Raw genomic sequence first — 8,403 nt, forward strand, 5'->3', positions numbered from 1 at the left:
ATAAATAAAATCAACTACCTTTACATAAAATCAATTAAATTTAAACTAAGTAGTGCTATAATTCATAAGAAGTTGAGAAATGGACAAATGAATTACAGTGTATAGACACACTAAAAAAGAAACATCACACGGACAAAAAAAAACATTATTCATTAAGAGTCGATGATGTTTATTCTTGTTGTTCTGAAAAAATATTTTAATGTGTATGGATATGTTATATGACATATATAATGATGTAATATGGAACAACAAATGATTTGTGTACTATTTCTTTTCAGCTACATCTATACTATGGAGAAATGTATTGTGTGCCTAAAAGGTGACCACCCAACAACACTGATCAAATTGCGACAAAAAAGTTGTCTTGGAATCATCAAAGCTAGTCAGGAAAGAGGAGACTGTTTGTCCGCATTAGAGGGTAATTTTGTCCATCAACTCTGCAGGAAAACATATACCAATCCAAATGACATAAAGAAATACAAAAAGGAAAAACTTGTTCTGAGAGAAATTAATACAAATACACCAAAATTACGATCAAAGTCCCATTTTGATTTTAAACATCATTGTTTATTCTGTGGAAATGAAGCAACGGACTCCAAGAAAAAAGACAAAAACGTATTTCAGGTTCGAACTGATGATTTTGAGAGTCGTATGCAAGATGCTTGTGATCTTCGGAATGATGATTGGGCAGCCGAGGTTCGCGGAAGACTGGAGAGCGTAAGCGACCTCCATGCAGCGGATGCTGTTTATCACCAGGCATGTAGTGTAAACTTCCGCACGTGCAAAAACACTCCTGTATTCCGTTCTCCCATATCACCAGACGCAAAGCCTGAAAACAAAAGAGGAAGGCCAGCTTTACAAGAAGACGGCTTCTACAAAATAGTCGACTTCCTTAAACATCATGACGACGAACAGATTTCCATATCAGATCTTGTTGAAAAAATGGACGAGATGTGTGATGGGAATGCTTATAGTCAGATGTATTTAAAGAAAAGATTGAAGCAACATTTTGGAGACGAAATCATTATTACAGACATACCAGGTCGAAAAAGTGTTGTAACTCTACGTGAGACCGTGACTTGTATTCTTCAGGACTATTACAAGAACCCATGCAATTTAAATCCAGATCACGAAAAGAGAGCTTTGGTCAGGGCAGCTGCCAAACTGATAAAAAGCGACATTCGATCTGTAGATACCACAAAGTCTATCTATCCAACTTCAGCTAACATTGCATCAGTTGATAATAATCTATCATACTTACCCGAAAGCCTGCTGTTTTTTCTTTCTAATATATTTTCTGAGAAAGACCCATCGGTGAAAAAAGCTTCCATATGACAAGCAGTAATGCAAGCCTCACGACCTCGAGCACTTATAACACCGCTTCAACTCGGTCTAGGAGTACAGGTGCACCACAACTTCGCTTCACGATTTATTGTGTCCACATTGAACAGCTTAGGATTTTGTTCCTCATAATATGAAGTCCAGAAGTTTGAATCAAGTGCTGCAGCTGTACAAGGAGTTGACCTTCCAGGCGATATAAGCAGCAGCTTTGTACAATTTGTAGCAGATAACGTTGACTACAACACAAGAACGATAGATGGCCTTAACACTTTTCATGGCATGGGCATAATAGCTGGAATTACGCCTGGTACGAAGAGAACACAACCCATTCCTAGAATCGCTTTTTCTACTGATGAAATAAAGGCATTAGCAAAGATAGAGATGAAATATTACAAACCTCAATCAGATCGTATGGCTGAATTAAGTTATGCTGAGTTGAAAAACCTAAACACACTGGATAAGACTTTCCGTCTTGATCTGCTGTCGGTTATTATTTGGCCTTTAAAGTATCCAATACCAATGTGGTCTGGCTTCATGCAGATGGTTCAGACGGGAAAATCATCAGTTTCATTCCCGCCTATGATAGATTTGAATGCTTCGGACATGACATGTATTTATTCTACATTGAACTTCGTCGCCAACCAAGCAAAGCGTTATGACATAACAGCGATCTTGAATTTTGATCAACCACTGTATTGGAAAGCCTTATCAATTGTTGAAAACGAAAATCCAGGAAGCACCTTGAAGTCTATGGTTTTACGATTAGGACCATTCCACACAGAGATGAGCTTCCTCGGCTCAATAGGGAATCTTATGAGTAATACTGGTTTGAAAGAGATGTTAGAACTCATATACGCTCCGAATGCCGTCACGCATATTCTTAGTGGAAAAGCTGTAGCTAGAGCGTTTAGAGGTCACATGTTGGTGGATATAGCACTTTATTGTTTGTTGATTGCAGGTATATTTAATATTGACGTATCTAAACGTTTGGAAGAACCCTTGAAACAACTGAAATGAAGGAAATTGATGAATTATATTCTCAATTATCCTCTGGAGAGCTGTCCGCTACAGAAGCGGGTGAATCAGATACCTTGAAAAACCTAGAAGCAACGGTCCAGAGAAAACAGGAAATTTTAAAGCAAAGTCGTACAGCAAAGTTGTGGCTGCAATATTCAGAAATGGTCCAGGTTTTAAGACAATTTATCAAAGCAGAGAGAACCGGTAACTGGCCTCTTCATTTACAAAGCATCCGAGAAATGTTGCCTTTTTTGGCAGCATCTGGACATAATCTGTACACGAAAACAGCATACGTCTACTTAATGACAATGCAATCTTTAGACGAAGACCATCCTGATGTTTATGCTAGTTTCATCAATGGGAATCATGTCATCAGACGCAGCAATAGGTACTGGGCTGGTATATCTTTAGATTTATTTATAGAGCAAGTTCTAATGAGAAGCGTGAAAACAGCGGGTGGATTGACGAGAGGACGAGGAATGACTGAAAGCCAGCGTTCCCTTTGGCTTATGTCTATGCCAGCATGTACTGAGATCAATCAAGCTATGCAGGATTTGTCCGGAGTAGGATACTTTTCTAGTGAACAACACAAAGACGAAACTCATGCCAGACAAAAAAAGGAAACTAATGACATTCAAACTCTTCTCACGTTCTTGAAAAGTCGTAATCCATTCATTGATTCAGAGGTAGACCGTTCACTACGAAACATTGAGACAGGAGTAGTAGCTGATAAAACCGTGGATGATGCCAAAAAGGTTGGGATTTCCATTCTACAAGAACTAGTAGGAAAGAACATAGCTGACCACACGTTTAGGAGAAAGAAACAAGCCATTACTCTTGGCAACAAAGTTCAGGCAAAACTTGACGGCGAACCTCTTAGAATCGATTCACAGCTCCTTTTTCAGAGATGCACCACTGCGGCACATGGTATTTTCGAAGATATTTCAGAGATATTTCAATTTGAATTATGTGGAGTTCCTTCGTCAATATTTGAAACCACTGGCCTTCCAAGAGAGCCTAAAAAATCAACCCTTGCCGAATATATGTGGAATTTGATTGGACTTAAACCAAAAGTACCAACTGAAACCCACTTTGTACTTGATGGTGGTTCTCTTATACACCGTTTACCATGGGCAAAAGGAGCTACAGTTGACACCATATGTATGACTTACGTCAATTATGTTAACAATCACTATACAGATGCAACTGTTGTGTTTGACGGATATCCATCAGTTCCAACTACAAAAGACGTAACTCATTTCAGACGTACTAAAGGAATCCTATCTCCAAAAGTCAATTTTAACAATGACACACCAATCAAAACAAAAAAAGACGAATTTCTTTCGAATTCAGAAAATAATCAGCACTTTATCAATACCCTTGGAGAAAAACTTAAAGACGGACATGTTCAAGTTATCCATGCAGAAGATGATGCTGATCTTAAGATTGTGCTTACAGCAATAGAAAAGTCGAGACAACTTACAACTTCCGTCATAGGAGAGGACACTGACCTACTCATACTGCTCTGTTATCATTCAAAAGATGCCATAAACAAGATTTACTTCAAATCAGAAGCCAAGCAAAACACTCACAAAATAAAGATTTGGGACATAACAGAGACAAGGAGAAAAATTGGACCACTTGTTTGCAATATTTTGCCATTCATTCACGCCTTTAGCGGATGCGACACAACATCTCGTATTTTTGGTCAAGGCAAGGGCAGTTTTCAAGAAAATTAGTACTAACATTAAAATACAAGATCATGCAGCTGTCTTTTGCCAGGAGTCCAATGTTGAGAGCATTCATAAAGCAGGAGAACAAATATTTGTTGTATTATATGGAGGATTACAAGATGTTGAAACATTAGATATGCTACGTTACAGAATATTTGCCTCTAAAGTTTGCGTTGGAAATATATATGTACAAGTGCACACTCTCCCGACAACATCTGACGCTGCTAAGCTACATTGCATGAGACTTTATCATCAAACACAAGTTTGGATTGGGAAAGGTGATAAATTAGATCCAAAGGACTGGGGTTGGCATGTTGAGGACAATAAATTGCTTCCAATTAGAGCATTACTACCACCGGCTCCCGAAAAGCTTCTTAGGATAATCAGATGTAATTGCAAATTGAATTGTGACACAAAACGATGCTCATGTCGTAAACACGGAATAGACTGTTCCCCAGCATGTGGGGAATGTCGGGGAATGAATTGTTCCAATACAAGTAACATTACAGAAGCCGATGAACTTGACGATATGTGATTGCATCAATATGCATGTACATTGCAGATACATTTAACAATACATTAGGAAGACTTATATCAAAGTTGTCTGTTTTTTGGTTAAATTAAAACAAAATAAAATATTTTCAAAGATAAATTTTTGCAGAAATTGAATTTACCATTCTAATACTTTTTGAAGATAACAAAAGTAACCAAGTTAAAACAAAATTATTGAACAGTTTAGGAAATTTATAATATTAATTCAATGAATGTTGTAACAAATCTAACATTAATACATTTTATTTAGAAATTTATTCCTTTTTTATTTTGGGGGAGGGGTAATTTTGGGCTAATTTCGATGGTAGATAAATAGATTTTCATTAAAACTACTGTTTGTTTTCTTTTTCCTGTTCGCAAGTAATTGTAATATTGTGTTTAATGTTTTTACTTTAAAGCTGCCTTCAAAATAAAACGTATATGAATCTCAAATATATCAATTTTTTTGCATTTTTTTGTGATTTTATCATTAAAAGGGTTAATTCTACCAATAAGTTTTAACTCTGGATTGTAAATTTTACTTTGGAAATGTTCTTTGTAGTTATCTCATTCATCTTAATTCGTTTTTTATATTTGTTTGGCTAACATAGTGCTAAAATTCCTATTTTTAATTTTTTTTCACAATTTTCATCGATTTTTGGTTAAAATTAATGTTTTAGCCTAGAATGAGGATTTCCGATCGTACAATTTTTCTAGACTTTGAATATATAATTGTGTCATGCTTTGGTATTATAAAACTGTTGAAACCATTTCTGTTGCAATTTGTTTTGATTTATGCATTATTTGCTGTAGACAGACTAGACTAATACAGAAATGGGACAGACGAAACAAATGAATTGATGAATGAACAGACAATCTCCTCCATCACTATATACTGTCCATAGCAGGGGTATTCTAGACATCAATCATCATTGACATGTAAGCCATCACTGTGGGGCCTGCTGTATGTAACATGTGGTCAAATATTTGCATGGACAAACTAATATGAAGCACTCTTTTTAAGTCATTACAGTCTCATCATGTGCTTAGAGTGATTTTATAATATGTCTTATGTTTTTAGTGTTAAATTTGAACCAACAAGTTGTACATACTTTATGACACATCTTCTAGTGTTGCTTAATATACATGTCAATAGTAAAGTATGAAATAATAACACTTCTCTAGATACAGAGTTGATATAATTTGTTACCAACTGACGGACGGAAGGACAGACTGGGCTAATAGATATTTGTTTGTATAAGACATTACAAAATTGTGTACAAAACTAAATGGTCTCATGTTTTATTGTATAAAACTATTTATATGCCACTTTGACAATTACAATAATATATGTAAATTTATTTTGTACAATTGTCAACAAATCAATAAATAACTGTACAATAAATAAGTAACATATTTTAGGTTGTCATAGAAACAGGATATTATAATGATCAACAAACACATTCCATGGAATATTAATTCCATTATAATTATATATCTCATTGTTTCCTTGTACACTTATCTTTACACTGAGTATAAAAAAGTTATATCAGAATTTGTTTGAACTTTCATTTTTTTACTTTCAATTGAACTATCTCTTTTTTGATTTTAAGATTTTTTCTCTATGAAATTCCCATCAATATGTGTAATGTATTCTGATTCACTGTTGATGATGCATCCGTTAACATGGCTTAAATAATGCTTAATCTATTGAAACATGAAAATTCTAAATACACAAGATTATTTAAAATTTATATTAAAAAAATAAATTTTGATTAAGCCAATGGTAATGAATTTAAAATGTTTAAAATGAACAAATTACTTATACTAAAAATTCACTTAGAATGTACAGTAATTTGTGATGGATTGTATTAAAATTTAGGTCCATGTGCTTTTATTTTCAGATACAAGTATTTGAAAGAAATTAGGTTTTGGCATGAAAACAATTTCTTTGGAGCTTTATTTGAATGTATGGATTAAATCAATGTTGACATTTATAGTAGAAAATAAAAAGAATTTCATTAACATTTTAGCAAACTGAAAAGTTTAAAATATGTCAGTTTTTGGTTTTTTTTGGCTTAAGAAACTGTGTTTAGAAAACACCTTGGCTTAATTATGAATATCTTTAAAACAACAAATCAAGATAAACGTATTTCTGTCCTGATTAGTCTTATCTAAAAGAGGTCTTTAAAATAACCACTATAATGGATTTCGATTGATCAAGTTTTGTGTCTATCAGGATTGAAATGTCAATGTATACAAATGAAATCTAATTGAAATGAAGAAAAGGATGAAGCATTTAGATTAAACTGACCATACACTTAAAAATTCTTTAAAAAATACAAATAGCACCTATGCATTGAAAGCAATATGAAATGATTTTCTAGTGATTTAATGTTAAAAAAATTATTGAACATTCATATATCCTAAACTAAGGGAAATGTGCATGTTTGTTTCTAATCCATTAAATATAATCTATAAAATATATTTCATTTGATTTTTTTGTTAAAAAAAAGTTTTGGCTTCTAATTTCTTTCCTTCAATGAATTGTGGCCATATTTGTTTACTTTTTTCCAATCATAGGGTTTTCATCTCACTTGTACCATGTGATAGCTGGATTTTCAATGGAAGATGGCATGTTACTTGTTACTGCATCAATAAAAGCTAATGCCAAATTGAGAATGGAAAGACACTATTTCCATAGCAGTACATTGCTTAACATTTGAATAAAACAAAGGAATTTTAAACAGAAATATCATGTTAAGGAGAGGTGTTTGCAAAAAATACTAGTCGAGAGAATGTTTAATTTCACAAGCCATAAGGTGAGGGAAATTCATTCTCAAGACTGTTATTTTAACACCGAATGTTAACTTTCAAAAACTCATTGATGATCGTTAGAAGCGTCCAGTCGGATAGAGTATTTTTTGGCAAATACCACAGCAGAGAGGGTAAAAAAGGCATATCCTTTTTGCATATACCCCGGCAGAGTTTAAAATTGAACGATATTTATTTGAAAACAGTAAATTGGTGAAAAATACACTGGCTATCAACCAATCAAAACCCAGGATTTTTACATAAGTTGTAATTACTTTCAAAAGACAGTCTTTGTACACATGTTTTATAATAATACTTAGTTATTCTGGTCTATAGAACATATTTGTCTTTTTTGTTAAATTTGAAGGATTCTAAAGACATTTATTTTAATTAAGGCATATTTGGTGAGTATAAAAAAAATCTGATTTTTTTTTCCTAATACAAAAAAACATTAAAAATTATTAATATTATGAAACCCAACTTGCTGGACTTGTAGTATTCAAGATTTCTTAAAAATATCACAAGCACTTTGATGTGTTTTTATTGAACATACCATCTGAAATGTGTACTTCCTTTAAAAAAACAATATCTTTAATATACATAAATTTGAAAAAAAATCCAAATAATCTCTGCCAAGACTGTTCTTATAAAGTAAAAACAAATATAAATTTTCCCTTAGTACATTTTTGTTACAAGAAATCAACATATTCAGATTTTAGTACAGAACTTTAGCACTAACTTTGCTGGTGTGAACTTATAGTTATTCATATATATCACAAACATTAAGACAAACACATAAATGGTGACCGTAAAAATGTTCAAGATTTAAAATTCCATAATAATTAAATGACTTTATACTATAAAGCCAAACATAATATTTGTTGAGTATAAATAATAAAATATAATTAAAACTGTAAAATTTTGATCTGTTTATAAATCATGTTATATTATAATTGTAAATTAGTGC

The sequence above is a fragment of the Mytilus trossulus genome, chromosome 9, assembly GCF_036588685.1.
Source record: "Mytilus trossulus isolate FHL-02 chromosome 9, PNRI_Mtr1.1.1.hap1, whole genome shotgun sequence".
In the NCBI taxonomy this organism is placed as follows: domain Eukaryota; kingdom Metazoa; phylum Mollusca; class Bivalvia; order Mytilida; family Mytilidae; genus Mytilus; species Mytilus trossulus.